The sequence below is a fragment of the Hibiscus syriacus genome, unplaced genomic scaffold (assembly GCF_006381635.1).
Source record: "Hibiscus syriacus cultivar Baekdansim isolate YM2019G1 unplaced genomic scaffold, ASM638163v2 tig00111648_pilon, whole genome shotgun sequence".
Taxonomy (NCBI): Eukaryota; Viridiplantae; Streptophyta; class Magnoliopsida; order Malvales; family Malvaceae; genus Hibiscus; species Hibiscus syriacus.
In genome coordinates, this window is record NW_024063145.1 from 597,093 (window position 1) to 617,391 (window position 20,299).

At 35.1% G+C, this 20,299-nt stretch overlaps 1 pseudogene; it reads left to right on the top strand.

The window, feature by feature from the left end:
• The first annotated feature begins 1,886 nt into the window (after positions 1-1,886).
• Positions 1,887-19,276, top strand: LOC120166882 (annotated as a pseudogene).
• Positions 19,277-20,299: the final 1,023 nt, after the last annotated feature.

The following is a 20,299-nucleotide window of genomic DNA, read 5'->3' on the forward strand; positions in this document are numbered from 1 at the left end:
TTCAATGAACGATAAACATGAAGAATTCATTTATCTTTCCTATAATATTCATCTACATTTAATTATTTTAGTTTTATCATATGTTTGTAAAGCCTATAAATAGTGGCTACTTTTTCTCATTTGGAACATAGTTTGTAAACCTTTAAAATTTCATATATGATTGAGTTTGTCTCATTTTTTATCCTTATACTTATCATTTATAGCTTATGATATCTCTCTACTAAACTTATCATTCTTCGAATGTGACATTCATCCATCTTTTGTTAATGTTGGTTCTTATATCAATATAGATAGCGGGTCATGTTATTTCTTCTTTGTTATTACTTAAAAAAACTATATAAGTTTAGGATCTTCACTTCTTATAATGTTAGTTCATCCATGGTTTCCTTCAAACTAATATCAAGTCTATCTTACATCAATTAAAAAAATATATCATCCGATCCACCACCAAGCATTCTCCATCATCTAATCACCTATCCAAATTTCATTAAAAGATCCACCATCCTTATCATTCCAATTACAATATACTTCACTTATGTGCACTTCCAAATTAAGGATCCAATACGATATCTCCTTCACTCAGGTTCCTTAATTCAATCAAGAATATTAACGAGTCGACTTCATCCTTGTGGTCGAGCACACATCAATTACGCCTATGAGGTCCAAGTTTGAGAGATATATTAAGTGTTGACACAATTGACAATGTTGAGTCTGAACTATATATATACTTGGATGATTAAGTGTTCATTTGTAAGGAAAATTATGGTGATTTTGATGCCTTAAAGTGGTGGAAGGTACCTCAAGTTTTAAATTTTATAAAAAATGATTGGTAAAATCTTGTCTATACTTATTACAATAGTGGCTTTAGAATCTACTTTTTATGTTGATGGTAGAGTTATTGATGCATATTGTTCATCTTTATGAATTGGTACAATGCAAATATTACTTTATCCATCCAACTGATATCAAAATATTTATGAGTTGAAAAAACACAAAATAAGTACTTTTTAAGTATTTTTCTATTTATTTAATATTTGAAATATTATTTAATTGAACAACTATTTTTTTAGCAAAGTAAAAATTAGAAAGATTTTTTTACTTTGAAGTTATAATTTTGATGGGTGAAACTATTGAATTTTTTGGTTTGATATTATTAGGATATGGTATTGAATTCATTGTAAGAGAATGTGCTATTTAAGTTGTCAACTTTTTCAGTTGGTGTTTACTGCAACATTTTTGGTGATATCTTTTTGAATTAATTTTTTTATTAATATGAGGTGATTGGAAGTGATAGTATCTATTCTAGAGACTTTTAAACATTTGCCAATAAACGCTCAAATACCCTGCAATTACTAGTGCTCAAACCTAAGACCTCTAAAGATAACAAACATCTCTTTAACCACTAAAATCACTAAGACAATTTGATTCGTGCTTTAAATTGATTCTTTTGTAATATGTTTTGTTTTGAATCGATCAAACTACTTGTTTGTACTTAGTTTTTTTAAGATATTAAAAATGCTTCCTTCAACTTTAGAACTCAACAAATCTCATGTTGAATTGTAGGCTTTATTTAGTTAGTTTTGTTTTGTTTCATTTTTGTTTGTTTGTTTAGTTAACATTGAAGAATTGAGTTCAAACATGATAATAAGAATTTATCCGAACATGAACAAAACATGAACTTAAAAATAAATAAACTAACACACGAATATAACTTGATTTGTTTGAACCGTTTCTTTTATACCCTATTAAACCCTACCTCCTAACATTCCAAAACCTAGACACATTTGATCCTGCTACGAGCCCAACCCATCATCAAGATTGGCCTAAATTGGCCTTGAGAAAGCATTATCCTTTAGATTGTGAGAAGATGAAAGCTGTTCAGAAAGCCCCATTTGCTCAAGTTAATAGCTCCATTATCACTCTTTTTAGCCTCCTGTTGAGGTTGTTTCCTCCACGCGCAGAGAAAAAAAAAGCTCTTGTTTTCTACCGCACTCTGCAAAGGTACCAAACGCTTACCTTCCTTTCTCTTGGGTACGAATAGCCTTTTAGACTTTTTTTCATCTGATTTTAATCCTTGTACCCTTTTTGCTTTCGATTTATTGGTTATGTTTCTTGCTTAAAATCAGGTGTTTGCCGAAATAAAAACAGGGCAATTTTTTCTTTTATAATGTCTTCTCTCAGTTCTCGAAATATTGATTTCTCAATCCGATTCTTTCTGATCTGAATCGGCTTGTTTGTTCATACTCCCTTTGTGGGTATTTCAGATTTTTTTCCTTTTTACTGCTGGGTTTACCCTGATTTACCTTGCAATCTAATGTTTTGCTGGTTTTGGTAGTTTTGCTTTAGAGCTAATTGGTTAGTAGCTTTTATTTTTAAGTATATTTCTATGTTATTAGTTTTATCTGCTTGGTACTGTAGATGCTCTACATTATTGATTGTATTTCTGATGTGGGTTTGCCATTATTTCTTTCAAGAACTTGTTTTTATTCAATTTTGGATCCAAAACCATATTCTTTCTTCATTCTACATGATTCTGCGGTGAAATGGTCCTTCCTTTTTATCTTTTTAAATGATCTTATTTTGAATGTAATATGTGCAGCTTGAACTTCATCATATATTATTGTGGCAACGTGATTCTTTCAATCAATTTTGAGTGCAGGTGTCATTATTTAGTTACATTTGTTAGCAGACTCAGCATTTAAGTTGTAGACCATCGAGCTAACAATTTGGTTTTTGAAACTTGCAATCTTCCGAGGCTTGCACATTGATATTAAGAATTTTGATTACTTAAGCTCGTTGCTCCTAGCAAAACAAACTTATACTTTGTCAGTCCTTTTTGCTTTTGTCCATGTTTCTCTCTATTCATGTTAATTTTGGATGGAGTACTTAGCGATATGTCAACCACTACATTTACATTGTGTAGGTTCAAATTTATAAGAAGAAATAAATTTCTTCCTAAAATGGATGTAATGTCTTTGTTGTCCAAGTAATGGTTGAAGTTTCTCAGCTGAGCAAATATTTGTTAACAATTATCTTTGCACAACTTAGTGTACTAAAGTTACAAAGATTTGTACTGTTAAATCCCAGTTCCTTTTAGTGTAAAGTGATTGTAGGGTTATAAACATTTATAACTTTTTATCACAAAGAAATTATTCAAGAACAACATAGTTTGATTTCAGATTTTGTCAGCACATCATGTGTAATTACAGTCTACAATAAAATTGATTGAAATGTATTAAATTTATTGTTTCAATGACTAAATCAGAATTTATGTCCCTTCAATTTTCAAAAAGCATTCTGCATGAAAATAGTATGGTAAGAATAATCCCTGAATGATATATTGATGCTTCGTGTCCTGTTTTTTTTTCTCTTTTATTTGTAGAATCTTCAGTTATATCAAATTGAAGAAATCTTCCCCTTCCCCTCTTTTTTAACCAAATTGGATACATATTACTGAAGTTAAATTCATATTTGTAGCTGGAATGATGTTTTCTTTCTTTCTTATTTATTATATCTTCAGTTATATCAAGTTAACAAATTGTTCTAAACCCTAAACATGAAGGGGAGTACCGATCTTTATAATTTGTATTTGTAAGTGCAAGTTCCCAAGCCATTTTTTTGGCTGAAATCTGAAGTTAGTGATCCTCCAATTTAGCCTTAGGATGACTAACTAGTAGATTCATCTAGGATTTCCTTAGTTTTCCATATAATATCTATCACTTTACAATGTAAAAGTATTTTTATTCGAGACAAACAACTAAGTTGTTAGGATAGCTGTTACCATACATGGCTCTGACCCCAAGCCATAAAACTGATCATTGTGTTGTAACTTAGGAGGTAAACCACAAATGATGCGACCAACTGCGATTATGTATGCCCTATGGGTTGAGTCAGTTATTTGGCTATATTGGTTATGTTAAATGGATATTTTGACCATTAATCATGTCTTACGAAATAGCTGAAAATGGAAACTGATGTTAGACAGCTGATGTCTTGGTCAATATAAATTTTCTTTCTAGCTAGAAACTTAAACATGTGTGTAGAAAATATAATTTACTAGGAATTTACTTCAATTTACATTGAAAAAGAATGGTACAAGATTGTTTTTATAGGTGTAATTCAAGGAGTCCTAGTTATAAATAAAGTAGAGTTTTATCTAAATCAAGAGTTTTAACTAATTTCAAATTATTTTTATCTAAAAAATAGGTTGCTAGAATTAGTGTTAGGATGAAACAATAATTTTTACTAAGTAATAATCATAATATAACTCACACTCCCCCTCAAGTTGGAGAGTAAATATTATAAAGACCCAACTTTGATGTGATTTCGTCAAGAGTAACCCTTGGAAGTGCTTTGGTCAAGACATTTGCTAGTTGATTTTTCGAAGAGACATAGTTTAGTCTTATTGTTCCACCATTCACCTTCTTAGCAATAAAATGTCTGTCGATCTCTGCATGTTTCGTTCTGTCGTGATGTATTAGATTCTTAGTAATACTTATGGTTGATTTACTGTCACTCTGAAGCTCAAAATGGCTGCTATCGCACACCTCTAACTCAGTTGAAGCCTTTGTAACCGAACTCTTTCACAAATTCCAAGTGTTATTGCTTGAAACTCTGCTTCAGCATTACTTCTGGAAACCACAACTTGTTTCTTGCTTCTCCAAGTCACCAATTTTCCCCACACAAACAAACAATAACCCTTAGTCGACCTTCGTTCCGTTAGCTCTCCAGCCCAGCTAGAATCTGAGAAAATCTTTATCGTCCTATCTTCATGTTTTATGAAAATCAATCTGTGTCCCGATGTCATTCTTATATACCTCAAGGTTCGATTTTCAGCCTCCAAATGTTTTTTAAGATCATTCATGTATTGGCTCACAATGCTAACAGAAAAAACTATGTACCGGCTCGTTAGTGATAGATAAATTAACTTACCTACTAACCTTTGATACTACTTATTTATTGGACTCCCCTCTTTTCATGACTTCAGGTTCGCTTTCATGGGAGTTTTCGAAGGCTTGCAACCAGTCATCCCAATCTAGAAAGTAAGTCCATAATATACTTCCTTTGTTTTATAACAATTCCCTCTCTTGAGCTTGCCACCTTCATGTCCAAAAATTACCGCAAGGTCCCTAAATCTTTGGGTTCAAACTCTCTTGCTAGCAATGCCTTCAATCTCTTTATTTCCACTAAGTCATTACCCGTGATGATGATACCAACATAGACAATTAAGATTTTTTTTTCTTGCTTGGCGCAGTCTATACGAATAGAGTGTGATTAGATTGGCACTACTTATAGTTGTCTTGCAAAAGTACTTTTGTGAACCTGTCGAATCAAGCCCGGGTGATTGTTTTAGTCCAATATAAAGATTTCAACAGTTTGCACACTCGTTTAATTTCGGATTTCAATTGTACTCTTGGTGGAACTCGCATATAAACCTCTTATTCGAGATTAACGTTGAGGAACATATTCTTGACATCTAGCTAATGAAGTACCCAATCCTCATTTACTAAGGATAGTTAAACCCTCACAGCGTTGAGTTTCGCAACCAAAACAAAAGTCTCTTGATATTCTACTCCATAAGTCTGAGTGATCACATGTGCTACATATCTAACCTTGTATCGTTCAACAGTACAATCCACCTTGTATTTCACGGTAAAGACCCATTTGCAACCAACTAGTTTCTTGTCTTTAGGAAGATCAACATAATCCATGTTTTGTTACTTTCAGGTGTCGAAAGTTCTTCTATTGCCTTCTTCTACTCGAGACTTTTTAGCGCTTCTTCCACTGTGTTTGGAATGCGAATGCTGTTTATTTTAGCTGTATAATTCTTAAAGTCAGGTATTAGTTTACCATGAATGACAAACTTACTATTGGGATGAGTTGTACACCATCGTACTTCCTTCTTCTGAGTAATTGGTAACTCACTAGTATCAACCAATACATCCAACTTACTCTGATAACCTTCTTCACTTTCCAAGGAATTCAAACCTGGTTTTGGTTCTTGACTGTGCATAGGTTGTGTGGAGATTGGTGGGACGTGTTTTGGTCGTCGTTTGTATGTAAGGTCACTCTAGGAGATAAACACTGACACAAATGGGCTTGGTGATCAAGGAGAATTTAACGGTTTTCGGTTTGGTGTAGGACTATTTGACCTTTAGGATTAGAAGTGGCAGTGGTGGTTGAGTTTCGGTAGTTTCAGAAGGAAATAGGTGATTGGTAGTTTAGTATTAACTAGAAAAAGCTGAAATTCACACTTACTCTCCCCTTGAATTTCAGACTTGGAGAAAAAAAGGTATATGTTCAAGGAAGGTAACATCCCTTGAAGAAAAAACTTTTTTAGTAAGAGAAGAATAACACCTAAAACCCTTTTGAACTGAAGAGTACCTAACGAAGACGCATCGGATTGCCTTTGGATCAAGCTTAGACCTAGAGTTGGTATGATCATGGACAAAAGCAGTACAACTGAAGACACGAAGAGGAACACCAATAATTAATGGTTTAAAATGAGGAAAAAATTGAGTAAGAACATCCCGTGGACATTGAAATTGCAAAACTTTATTGGGCATGCGATTAATGAGATAAATAGTAGCTAAGAGAGCCTCACCCCAAAAATACTTAAGAACATGAGTAGAAAAAAAGAAGTGACCTAGTAACCTCAAGAAGTTGTCGGTTTTTATGCTTAGCGACCCCATTTTGTTGAGGTGTATTGACACAGGAAGTGAGATGGCCAATTCCTTTTTTCCTAAAAGAAAGACCCCAACGAGTGAAAAATATTCACTACCATTATCAAACTTTAAAAGTCCTAATAGAATTTCGACATTGTTTCTTACTCATTTTGTGGTCGCTTAAAAATATCACCAGCCTCATCTTTATCGCACATGAGAAAAGTACATGTCGTACGAGAATGGTCATCAATCAAAGAAATAAACAAACGAACTCCATTCAGACTTTTTACATGAGATAGACCCCAAATATCATTGTGTGCGATCGCAAAAGGTTTAGGAGAGCAATATAGGGAAGGATGATATGTACTGCGAATTTGTTTGGCAAGATGGCAAATATCACAAGAGAAAGATGCATGATTTTTATTAATGAAGAGTTCTGGAAACAACTTTGCAAGATTGAAAAAATTAGGATGACCTAACCTAAAATGCCATAAAACTATCTCAGCAGAAACATCATTAAAGGATGTAAAATCCACCACAACGCGTAGCACTGCCAATCACTATTCCTGAGTTTGAATCATGAAATTCACAAATATCAGAGTTAAAACTTGTAGTGCAACACAATTCCGCAGACAATTTACTAACCGAAAGAAGATGGCAAGTTAAATTCAGAACGGAAAAATAGAAGATAAAACAATATGCAGATTGATGTGAATAGTGTCACGACCAGCAATAGCTGAAAGCGAACCATCAATAGTTCGGACACTAGAGTAAGAGATTGCTTTTTGAAAATTATGAAATAGTGTGAAATTGCCCGACATATGATCACTTGCCCCAGAATCAACAATCCAAGAAATAGAACTAGGTAAAGAAGATAATGCAACATTGATCGTAGCAGAATTACCGGCGATGGTAGGATTTGGGTGAGAAATAGAGGTCGCGGCCTCCGAAAGAACCTCGAAAAAGGTAGGAAATACCATCGTAGTCAGGATATAACCTAACTGATACCATGTAGAAAATATAATTTTCTGGAAAAAAATACTAGGAATTTACTTCAATTTACATTGAAAAAGAATGGTACAAGACTGTTTTTATAGGTGCAGTTCAAGGAGTCCTAGTTATAAATAAAATAGCCCTATCTAAGTCAAGAGTTTTAACTAATCTGAAATTATTTTACCTGAAAACTAGGTTGCTAGAATTAGTGTTAGGATGAAACACTAATATTTACAAAGTAATATCGTAATATAACTCACAATATGACCATTTTATCTAAGCCAACTTTAACTTAACTTTTCTATCGGTGAAGCTTATATTGAATCTATCATTATTAGCTGAGCCAACTTTATGCTTATACGATCATTGGTCTCTTTAGATCACTGTTCTTTTTAGGTTATTAAAATTAATTCGTAGTATCCTATGGGTGCCATTTAGGCTCTAACTTGAATCTTTTATCTTTTTGGTGCCTCATCACCTTCTCCCTTATATCTCTGTTTTCTACGAATCCGAATCTTTCTTTGCCGAATTCCATATTTGCATTGTAACGATTGATTGACATGTACCTATTGTAGTATAATGATGGTATTCTAATTATCTAGAGTAGTTTTTTTAACTTGTATATAGAGAATGATATCTAGATATGAAAAGTAAAAAAGATTTATATGTGCACCTGTTATGAGAGATAGCTAAATGGATTACCTTCAAGAGATAAGATGCAACCTTCTCCTCTGCTGGTTTCACTTCCAAGAAGTCTTTCTCTTGGACCGAATTGGAAAGGTTATCAACTGAGAAAGGGATGCTAAATCCTCATAACTTCAACAAATTCAAATCCAGAGGAAAATATGGGAGAGAGAGTTAGAGAGAGAGGGTGAGAAGTCAAAAGGTAATGGTTCTTCAGGTAGAGGTAGAGAGATTCCTGGAGGAGTAACGTGGTCGGCATTCGTTGATAATCTTAGTAGGAGAGTGCATAGAAGTGCTTTATGGGAACATTTTAGTTATCATGGCAAGGTTATTAAGGTTCTTATTCCGTTTGTTAACAAGAGACCTAAATACAAGGAAAATTCGTTTGCTTTTGTTCATTTTGCAAGCATGGAGGATCTACTTAAGGCAAAGGAAAAGATGAATAATGCCATGGTGGATGGGAGGAGAATATCAGTGACTATTGCGAAATATTAGAAGAATATTGTTACGAGGAGCATGAAGTGTGATAGCGAGGAGGGGTCAAAAGATGTTGTAGTAGAGGAATCGAAAGGGAGAAGATCGATATCTCCAGTTAAAGATGTCAGGAAGGTGGAGTTGATGAACATGTTTCATGATGGTAGGACATATAAGGATACGGTAGTGGGGTGAAAAAAGTTTCAGAGGGTTTGCAAGTGAGTAGCTTTGGAGATAAGAGGGAGGTGAAAAAACCTTTGGAAGTTTCTATTCCGGTGGAGGAAAGGCTATGGTTGAGTTCGTCTTTAACAGGCATTTGCAAGGCGGTTTTTGAAGTTGATTTGTGCAGAAGGCATTATGGAATGAGGGCTTCAATGTCAAGGTGGTAAGGTGGGGTTATGCAAAAAATACATGTTTGTTAGTCTTCCAGACAGTGGAGGAGAAAGAGGTAGCGATGGAAGATAAGTGGGAGGCTTTGTCCTTTGGTTCGAAAGGTTGGAGTCTATTTCGGAGGATGGGTGTGTTCCATTAGCTTACTGTGCAATTTCCATGAAGGTGTTCCATTAAATTGTTGGTCAGTTTCATTCTTTACTAGTATGGCATCAAGATGGGGCAAGTTAGTGAAGATTCAGAGCAAACAGTCGAAAGGGTGGATTGTTGAGTGGCGCATATGCTTTTGAGGGTTGAGATTCCGTTCGATATTCTTTCATATGTCACCATCAACACGTATGGGAGATCGTTTATTATCAAGATTAAGGTTGAAGGTAGTGAAGATTTTTTTCCTGAGTTAGCAGATGTGGTTGAAGAGGATGTATCAGTGGATCCTTGGGAGGAGAATTTGTTGGACTGGAGCCAAGGGGATGTTCAGGAAGGTCAGGTAGGGCAGTTGGGCAAACTGGCGGTGTCAGACTCTCAAAATAGGGTAGAAGCATGGGTTCGGGGTTCTCAACAAGGTGGTAGCACAGAGATCGATGGGAGTTTGAATGAAAAAATAGGATAAAAAAATATTTTTTCTGTTGACTTGTGTAAGGAGACAACAAGTGTTGTCCCCATCTAGTAGAATGAGTCGGAAGTTTTTAATGAAGGGAGAGAAAATGAGGAGCATGGGAGGTTCACTTCGGGGCATGATATGGTTGACCAGGAAAATGAGCTTAATATTAGCTTGGATAAGCTTGTGGTGAATGGGCCTGATCAAGGGAGCTTAAGACCAAATACAAATGTTATTTGACTACAGAAGTGAAGAATGTTGAATAGACTGCATTAGGCTTTCTGAATGGGCCTGTCTCGGCCCAGTATCGACATTCTGGTAAGAGTGCATCAGTTAGTAAAGCAGGGAGTTAAGAGCTGTATTGGTAAGGGTTCAGATTACTTTACTGTGAATGAGGCAAAGAGAGTGGGCAGAGGCATTGGAATGTTGGAATGTTAGCAAACTATTGGGGTTAAGTTTAGAGGAGGTGAGAAAGCATTCATGAACAAAGCAGTTCCTTTGGTTAAGGAGAGAGATTTGCATGGGGGAAGATAATTGGAATAGGATAATTGGTTATGGTACGATGATGATGGTTGAGTGGTCGATAATGTCTTTGAATGTTAGGGTTTGGGTAGGAGGGTTAAAGCTCGAGCTGTAAGTAGGTTTGCTGATGAGAAGAAGCCTATAATATTATTTTTACAAGAATCAAAAGTGGAAGTTGTGAGTCATGCGTTAGCGAGGAAAATGGGAGGGAAATTTTGAGTGGTTCGGCAGTAGCTTCTGCTAAAGGTTCTACTGGTGGATTAATTACCATGTGGAATGAGGAGTTTGTTGTGAAGGAAGAAGTCATTCATAGGAGATTTGTGGCAATATAGGGGATTATGGAAGGATTATCAGGGATTTGTTGTTTCATTAATGTGTATGGTCCGAGTGTAGATTCAGAAAAGGAGCTGTTTTTAGGGAGTTATTATCCTTTTTGAAAAATGTTGATTGCCCAGTGTGTTTAGGAGGAGACTTCAATGCTGTTTTGTCATAGGAAGAGAAAGCTGGAGGTGCTGTGAATTTGGTTTTAATGAGTGTTTTAGAGCTTTTGTGAGTAAAGCTAATTTGGTAGATTTGCCTTTGTCTGGAGGTCGATTTACATGGTGTAACAATAGGGAAGTACGACCTATATGAGACTAGAACGTTTTCTGGTTGATCAGAGGTTTTAACATTATTTCCCAAAATATGTCAAACTCTGCAATCAAGGTCTGTTTCTGATCATAATAAGATTATGTTGGAAAATAGTGAATGGAATTGGGGTCTAAACCGTTCAGGATTTTTAATTATGTCATGGAGGAGGATGGGTTTGACTAGATGATGGAGGAGTTGGTTAAACTTTGTAAAGAAAAAAGAAGAAGCCCATTTCCATTGTGTTAAATGGGGTGAAGGATGCAGTAAAGAGATGGTCTAGGAAGGGTTATCCAGAGCTGCCAGGAAAAATTAGTAGGTTGAAGAAAGAAATTCAGGAGATGGAATTGGATATGTAACAAGGTCTTTTCACGGTGTCAATGAAGTCATTAGTTGAAGCAAAAAAAAAAAAATTTATGGGACCTTTATAAGAAATAATAATCGATTTGGTTACAAAAGTCATTGAAGTGGAGTTTGGAAGGAGACAAGAACACAAGATTCTTGCATTAAAGTATTGGAGTTAGAGGGAGGAGAAACTGTATTAAGTCCCTCAAAGTGGATAATGAAGTCACTTTTGATCCTAGCTTAATTAAAGCTTCGGTGGTGGAGTTCTTTAAAGGTTGTTTAACCAAAAAAATACCTTGGAGGTTGAGGAACTAGATTTGGAGTTTTAAAACTTTCAAAAGAGCAAAGTATGGCTCTTGAGAAGCCATTTACTGAAGAGGAAATTTGGGAAGCAATTGCTCATTCGGATAGCAACAAAGCACCTGGTCCTAATGGTCTGAATTTAGGGTTCTTTAAGAAATTTTGGCCAAATTTAAAAGAAGATATGGTGCTGTTTTTTAAGGAGTTTTATTAGGGGAAGGAATGGGATATGGAGGTGAATCATTCTTTCATTTCGCTTATACCTAAGAGGGTTAATCGGAGGGGCTAGAAGATTTTAGGCCAATTAGCCTCGTTGGAGGGTTATATAAAACCTTTCAAAGGTCTTAGCTAGAAGGTTGAGCTTGTGCATTAATGAAATAATAAGTCCGTCACAATTTGCGTTTATACCGGGGAGACACATAATGGATTGTTCGTTTATTGCAAATGAAGGCATTGATTTTTGCGGAAGAAAGGGTTGAAGGGTTAGTCTTTAAGGTGGACTTTAAGAGAGCTTATGATTCGGTGGATTGATTGATTTTGCTGAAAATAATGGGATAATGGGATTTGGTGATAAATGGCGTTCTTGGATCTATTAATGTAGTCAACAACTTCCATTTGGCTTTAGTGAATGAGACTCCTATGGAGAAAATTCACACTGCAAGAGGATTGAGATAGGGTTGTTGCTATCTCCTATGTTTAATTTGGGTGGTGAATTGTTATATTTGCTATTGGTTAAAGCAGTGGACAAGGGACTGTTTTCGGGTTTGAGTTAGGTGCTCATGAACGTTTCTTCATGTTATTGCATTTGCAATTTTCGGATGATCTTATAATTTTTAGCATGGCCTCTATACGTGATTTGCTGAACGTTAGAAGGGTGTTATTAATTTTTGAACTGTTGGTGGGATTGAAGTTAAATCTAGCTAAGAGCATAATATTTGGAATTAATGTTGAGGAGGTGTTAGCTTCTTGGGCTATGGAAATTGATTGTTCAGTGGGATATTTTCCATCGGAGTTTTAGGTTTACCGTTGGGGACCAAGAGAAATTCGATTGCCCTTGGGAGCCGGTCGTACAGAGATTTCATAACAAGCTTGCTGGATGGAAGGCTAAGTCTTTATCGTTGGCTGGCAGGGCGGTGTTGGTGAAATCAGTGTTGTGCTCTCTCCCCATTTACTTTCTATTTTTCGAATTCCATGTACTGTGCTAAACAAATTAAACTCTATCATGGCATCCTTTATTTTTTTTGGAGGGGGGTTTGACAGAAAAAAGAACATTCATTGGTGAATTGGAATTTGGTGTGTAAGCCTAAGAGGTTGGGGGTTTAGGGATTTCGAATTTGGTACACTTGAACAGGGCTCTTCTGGTAAAATGGGTATGAAAATTTGCTTCATAAAAGGGCTCTTGGTGGAAAAGGGTTGTGTGTTGTGTGTACAACTTGGATCCGAACTCTAGTATGATTGGGAATACTTGGACAACACGTGCTTCTTGGATTTGGAAGGAGTTAAGAACTTTTCTAGTGATGAATTTGGGGATTGTATTAGGAAAAATGTGTTTGAGAACTGAAAATGGAGAATCAGTGGAGTTTTGGCATGATGTATAGTTGGGAGTGGTTCCTCTTAAAAATCGGTTCCCGAGGCTTTTTGCTCTTTCGAACAATAAAAGGGGGTAAAGTTGTAGAGTTTAGGGTGAATAATGCTACGGGCTGGGTATGGGATATTCAAATGAGAAGGAACTTGGTGGATTGAGAGGTCGAACAATGGTTACAATTTATTTCTTTTTGAATGATACAAATTTGTCACCATTAGAAGAAGACTGTTGGATATGGTTAGGGAATGGAGAGGGTTGTTTTTCAGCTAAATCATGCATCAATAATTTTTTTTGATCAGGTTGGTAATGAGGGAACGATGGTACTTGGGAAAGGCATGTATGGGTAGGGGTAGCACCTCCCCGTGTGGAAACTTTTGTTTGGCAAGTTGCACATTAGAGAGTGGCGGTTAAGGAGGAATTGTTGAAGAGATGAGTGGCTAGGATTGATGATCCCTTATGTCCGATGTGTGGTAGGTTTGTGGAGTCAGTTTCACATATTTTTTTGCACAGTGTGGTGGTATGGGGTTTGTGGTCTAGATTTTCGAATTATTGGAATGTTTCTTTTGTGGTTCCAAAGAATTTGATTGCTTTCATCATTTTGTGGGATACCTACTACCGAGTTCCATTATTTGGAAATTCATTCTAAGGCGGTGATGTGGACAGTGTGGAAGTGCAGGAATGAGGTATTTTTTCAAAAAGGGAAGGTGTTGCGTTATTGTTCTTTCTTGTTCGATTTAGAATTGCTTCTTGTTTGGTGCTAGATTTAATAATGTGCATATTCCTTTTGACTCCTTAGTGGGTGATAAAAAACTAGCAGATTTAGTGGGAAGACAGAAAAAGGGTTGTTCTCCTTCATCTTGGTGGGTACCTCCTCCGGATGGGTTCATAAATCTTATGTAGATGGGGTGATGGTTAAGGGTTGGGATAAAGGAGGAATAGGTGGGCTGATTAGGGATAGTAGAGGTATGTTGTTTGATTCGTTTTCAGAGAAGGTTGGAGGTGGTCCTCCTATACTTGCAGAACTATTGGCGATAAAAAGAGGGTTGCATCTTATTGAAGAATCAGGATCTGTCCCAAGTCAGGATTATTCTAGAATCGGATTCTAGTACTGCATTGAAGTGGATTAAAAATCCGGATATATGCACCCCTATGCTTCAGTCCTTGGTAAAAGATGGTATAGGTTGATTAATAGGTTATGTGTTTGGTGTGTTAAGGTGTTGTGAAATGTTTGTATTACTGTAGGGTGTTTGGTTTAAGTCTTATGTAATCATTGTTATGTTGTAACTGTAGGTTGTTTGGTACTGACTGTGTATTATTGTTTTGATTAATAAAATTCATAGGCACTCTTTTCCTCCTTCCAATGTCCTTCATGTTACTGTTGTAACATGGAGGGTATGAAGGGGTTTTTAATGAGGCCTAATTTTCTATAAAAAAAAAATATTATTGGTAATCCTTGAATTTTTTCCTTGCACTTCTTTCTCTCTTTTTTACAGTCAATTTTAATAGCTTATATCCCCTTGTTGACTATTGTATGTAGGGCTTGCTCCTTGTGATTCATTAGAGGCATTAGCTTATCTGCCATTTCTTTAACTCTCCAATAATATATGGGCTGAGGTGCACCTTTCATGGGAGGTGTAGAGGATGATGAACCAGCCTCAAAACGTATGAAACTATCCTCTGAAGAACTGAGACGTCTTTCAAACGGTTCAACTATTAAAGAGATTGTAGCTGGGTCTTCAAGTGACCTAATGGCTCGGCCCCTGCAGTCTGAAGGGGGCGAAGAAGTTGTTGGCTCAAAAGGAGTTATAAAGAAGGTAGAATTTGTCCGAATAATAGCAAAAACATTATACTCTCTTGGTTATAAAAAGAGTGGTGCTCATCTAGAGGAAGAGTCGGGGATACCATTACATTCTTCTTGATCCATGTATTTATGCGGCAAATACTTGAGGGAAATTGGGATGAAAGTGTTGTCACATTGCGTAATATTGGTCTAACTGGTGAAAAGACCATAAAATCAGCCTCTTTTCTGATATTGGAACATAAGTTTTTGGAACTTTTGGATGAAGAAAAGGTAATGGATGCTCTGAAAACATTGAGGACTGAGATTGCACCTCTTAGTGTCAATAATAGTAGAGTACGTGAGCTTTCTTCATACATCGTGTCACCATCTTACTGTTCTTCTGTCCGGTCACTGAAACAAGATACGTTGAGGGCAAGATCCCGGAGTAAACTATTGGAAGAATTACAGAAGCTGCTTCCTCCTACAGTTATGATCCCCGAAGGAAGGTTGGAGCATTTAGTTGAACAGGCCCTTGTCTTGCAACGAGATGCTTGCATGTTTCACAACTCTTTGGATAAGGAAATGTCACTATATTCTGATCATCAGTGTGGGAGAGATCACATTCCTTCTCAAGCATTGCAGGTTTACTTTTTGCTTCTAATCAGATTTTCTCTCTTTTGCTAAAATATGGCAAAATTCTTAAGTCTTTTTTACATTTTTATCGATGCAAATTTTCATGTGCATTGCATAACAAATTGTACAAGTGCATTCTTTTTCATTTTGTGTAAATTGGATATCTATTTTAAGTTTGTGCTTTATCAGTGTGGATAGGTTTTAATCTTTTTTGGTTCAGGAATGAGATAAACGATATTAGGTATTTGGTTATTAGTTAGGTTTTAATTGCACTGTTTACATGTTCACTGGAATTAGCTTGAATACTTTTTGGAGGGACAATTTCTTTGTTGGATGCCATCTTGAGGCTTTCTCTACCCAGTGTCCCTATTTACACTAATCTCAAAAGTTTGTTGAAGGGACTGTTAGAATCTGAAAATGGCAATGTAAGACCAATATTAGGTTACAGAAGATGAATGGTTATTTGTTTTCTGAGGCTCTCACCTTTTATAGAGGTGATGTGAAGGAAAAAAGATCTAACATTGATGAAGTCATAGGTACTCGTAGAATAAATGATTTGAAGTATGTAATTGAGTAGATAGCGAGCTCTTTAATATCTCATGCATGATCTGAAGACTTGCGAGGATGGTTCCTAATCATGGTGATTGAGAGTTGTTTCGCAAAGATTGTTTCAATGTAATTACTTAATAAGTATGCTGATGAAAGATCATTTCTAAACTGGTAAATGTCCATGTCAATATCTTCTTTCATTGGCCATATGTTTGTTCCAAGAATATTAAGATTAGGTAAGAGAGATGTTAACTCAGCTTTGCCTGTGATACCTAACGTGTGGATGTACACTACATGATTGATACAAACAATCAACAACTGGGAATGTCATCAAAGCAAATTATAATTCTTGTGTTTATTAGAAGACATTTATGATGTATATTTCATTTTCATCCTTTATGAAAGAGTTTTCGGGATAAAGTGATGGCATTTCCAAGCATAAAAATTTCTTACACTAATGGAAAGTGCACTTGGAAGCTATACAACTTTAAGTGCATTAGTTTTATTATATATTTTTTAAAGAGAATTAATTTCATCAATATTTCCTTCTCTGAAATTTTATCTACTTTGCTTGCATTCTTCTTTTCTTAAATCTTAATTGCAAATAATTTTTATTTATTTATTTTGAATCCTCTTGTAACAGATATTACAGGCTCACACCGATGAAGTATGGTTTTTGAAATTTTCTCATAACGGGAAATACCTAGCTTCATCATCAAATGATCAGTCAGCAATCATTTGGGAGGTATTGCTATTAACTTGGAACAAGAGTAACATGTATCCTTCATTTGTCGAACTTTTTTACATTCTAACTTAGAGTAATAAATTTATTTGCATTTTCAACTCTGCTCTTCATACCTCATTGCAAAAATGAGTTTGGTAATTTTTATGTACCTTCAACTAAGTCCAGTAACGTTTCGTAGCTTGTTTGATGCTTAATGTTCAATCTCTAGCATCTTTCGTAATACATAATGGTTCATTTTTAATTTATATTCTACTCCATATAAAAAAATAAAGAATGAAATGAAAAATAATCTTGGTTTCGTGGAGATTAAATTTATGCATGATTCTTCTTGTTGCTTTAATGGAGGAGTTATGTTTGAATGTGTGGATTATTTATGCCCTTCATTTTAATCAAATATGATTTTTCTTTCTATTTGTCAAGTGTATGGAGGAAAGCAAGTAACAAAGAACAAATAGAAAAAGCATCTGCCACATGGAACCTAACAATAAGTACCCTAGATACAACAAAGAGAGAACCCTGATTATTAAAGCCAATACTTTCTCATGTAATAAAATAGAAAATGTTGGAATATGATAAATGAGGTGCTTTCTGTGATGGTGCCCTTCATTGAAATCCCCCCTCCCCTTCCTTTTTATTTTGGTAAGGGCTTAGTATTTGGTATTTCCAAAGACCAGTCACTCCACCTTTTTTCTATTTCTAATTCTTCCACAATGAAGGGTTTTTGGTGATTAAAACTCTTGTTGGAATCAGAGTTTCAAGCAAATAAGGGCTTGTATTATTGTGTCAATGCGTAGACCACTACTTAATGATGAGATCACCTATGCCTAGCAATCGGTCGATTTTCTCATTCTAAAAATATTGGCTCATTGTAGGTTCACGAGACGGGGGTATCTTTAAAACATAAACTCTCTGGTCACCATAAATCTCTCTCTTCTGTTTCATGGAGTCCTGATGACCATCAGCTTCTGACATGCGGCTCAGAGGAAGATATAAGGCGCTGGGATGTCTTTTCTGGCGAATGCCTTCATGTTTATGAAAAAACGGGTCTTGGTATGGTTTCGTGTGGATGGTCTCCAGATGGCAAATGGATATTTTCGGGTCAGAATGATAGGAGTATTGCATGTGGGAATTGGATGGGAAAGAGCTGGAGTGCTGGAAAGGGCAACAAACACTAAAAATTTCTGATTTGGAAATTACAGATGATGGCAAGCAGATTATTAGTATATGTCGGGAAACAGCAATATTATTATTCGACCGGGAAGCAAAAGTTGAGAGATTTATCGAAGAGGATCAACCAATAACTTCATTCTCATTGTCGGAGACAATAGGTTCCTGCTGGTAGATCTTTTAAATCAAGAAATCCATCTATGGAATATAGAAGGTGATCTGAAGCTTGTTTCTAAATATAGAGGCCATAAACGCACCCGCTTCATCATTAGGTCTTGTTTTGGTGGACTTGACGAAGCTTTTGTTGCCAGTGGCAGTGAGGACTCACTGGTATGGACTTTTTTATTTGTTCTATATAACCTCTAATAGGAAGTAAGCCTATGATTAATATGTAAAGCAGTATTCTCTTAATACGGTTACTAATATTGAGTTTGATGTATCGAAATTTATATCAATTACCTTTAACACAACTATGACACGAAAAAGAATACATGGAGACATGTTTACATTGCTGGATTGCCTTGGTAGTTGTTTACGTCTGTATAATATCTTCATCTCACAGGAAATGCTAGACAATTATTTATTTGCTGATGATGGTCTCGCTATTTATGAGCCATGCCTAAGTTTTCAAGGGAAATGGGGAGTCTATGTGGTATGGATTGCTAGTGCTGGAATACTGATTAGTTATGTGACATTATGCGTACACCTTTTCTAACTGTTCTAGACTTATGTGGAGATTGATTTACTTTTGAAGCACAAGTGAAATTTAATGTAAACTTAGGAGGAATTTGATTTACTTGAGAGCTCGAGTGAAATTTATTTATTTCTTATGTTTTACTATATATGTTTAGGTATATATCTGGCATAGAGCCACAGCGGAGCTTATAGAGTCCTTACCAGGTCACTCAGGAGCAGTTAATTGTGTGAGCTGGAATCCAGCAAACCCTCACATGTTGGCATCGGCTAGTGATGATGGCACGATTCGGATATGGGGATTGAATAATCTAAGCACGAGCACGAAGCAGAAAGAACCTCACGGTAATGGCATCCATTACTGCAATGGAGGAACCTGAAATTGGAATGCATGGAATCTGCAGTTATTGATACCTCTGATATAATTGGTTTCATGTAAATACTTTACCTTGTTGAAAGCTTGACATTCATATGAAAAAGAAGAAAACAACAGATTGTCAACAATGCAGCAGCTTTCTGATAATAATTTTTCTGCTTTTCTATTTTATAAAAAATTTATTTCATTACTCAGTTATGGGTGAAAATATGGAGATTGTTATTCATCACTAATGTTTGCTCACCCATGCTTGTTCTAACCTGCAGTCTCGTGGAATATTAAAGGTTCTGTCTGTAGGCATCCCCCCCAACCCACACACCCCTTTTTAATCTGCTGTAGCTTTTGGTTTATGTAAATAGGTATCTTATATGTTGATCAATTCAGATATTCATTGTTGTCTCGGATGTTGATGAATTTGGAAATCACTTAAATATCATTTATTAAAAAAGTCAACATAGATTTTTTGTATTATTGTTTCATTTCTAAATGAATGAAAATCTAATTTCCTTTCACTTTTGATTCCAAGATTTAAAAAAAAATAATATGTATTTTTTCTTGTTTGTTCATCTCCTTTGAGTGTTCGCCTACTTTGAGACTTTGATCAAGCTATTAAGTATACAATTTTAATTTCATTTCATTTGAAGGTATTCTTTTTTTTAAAAATATTTTTCAATTCAATTTATATTTATTAGTTTCAAATATCTATATTTATTGTGAGTTTATTAATTTTCATCTCTGAAAATGAAAACTACACAGTTTTTTTTATAACATCATCATTGATTTATTTTATTTCTTTAAATTTTTTCTGAACAAATAAATTTTAAGAATTTATAAAATTTTCTTTTATTCGTATGATATTTTGATATATAATTTATATTGAAAGTAACAAAATATTTTAACTAGTTTATACATTTTTTTCTAAAATGACCACCTTAAATTAATATTTTATTAAAATTCAAGGGTCAAATTAATATTTTATTGAAATATTAATAGTTAAATTAAAAATTAACCTCTTTTGCTAACATGTCATGTCATTAACTAACTAACTAATTTCACTGTACCTTATAAATGGAAAATATAAACGATTAAAATGTTAATTTAATAAAATCAACGATCAAAAGTGAATAAAAATAAAATAGGATAAAATATATAAATGATCCCCTGACTACGAGT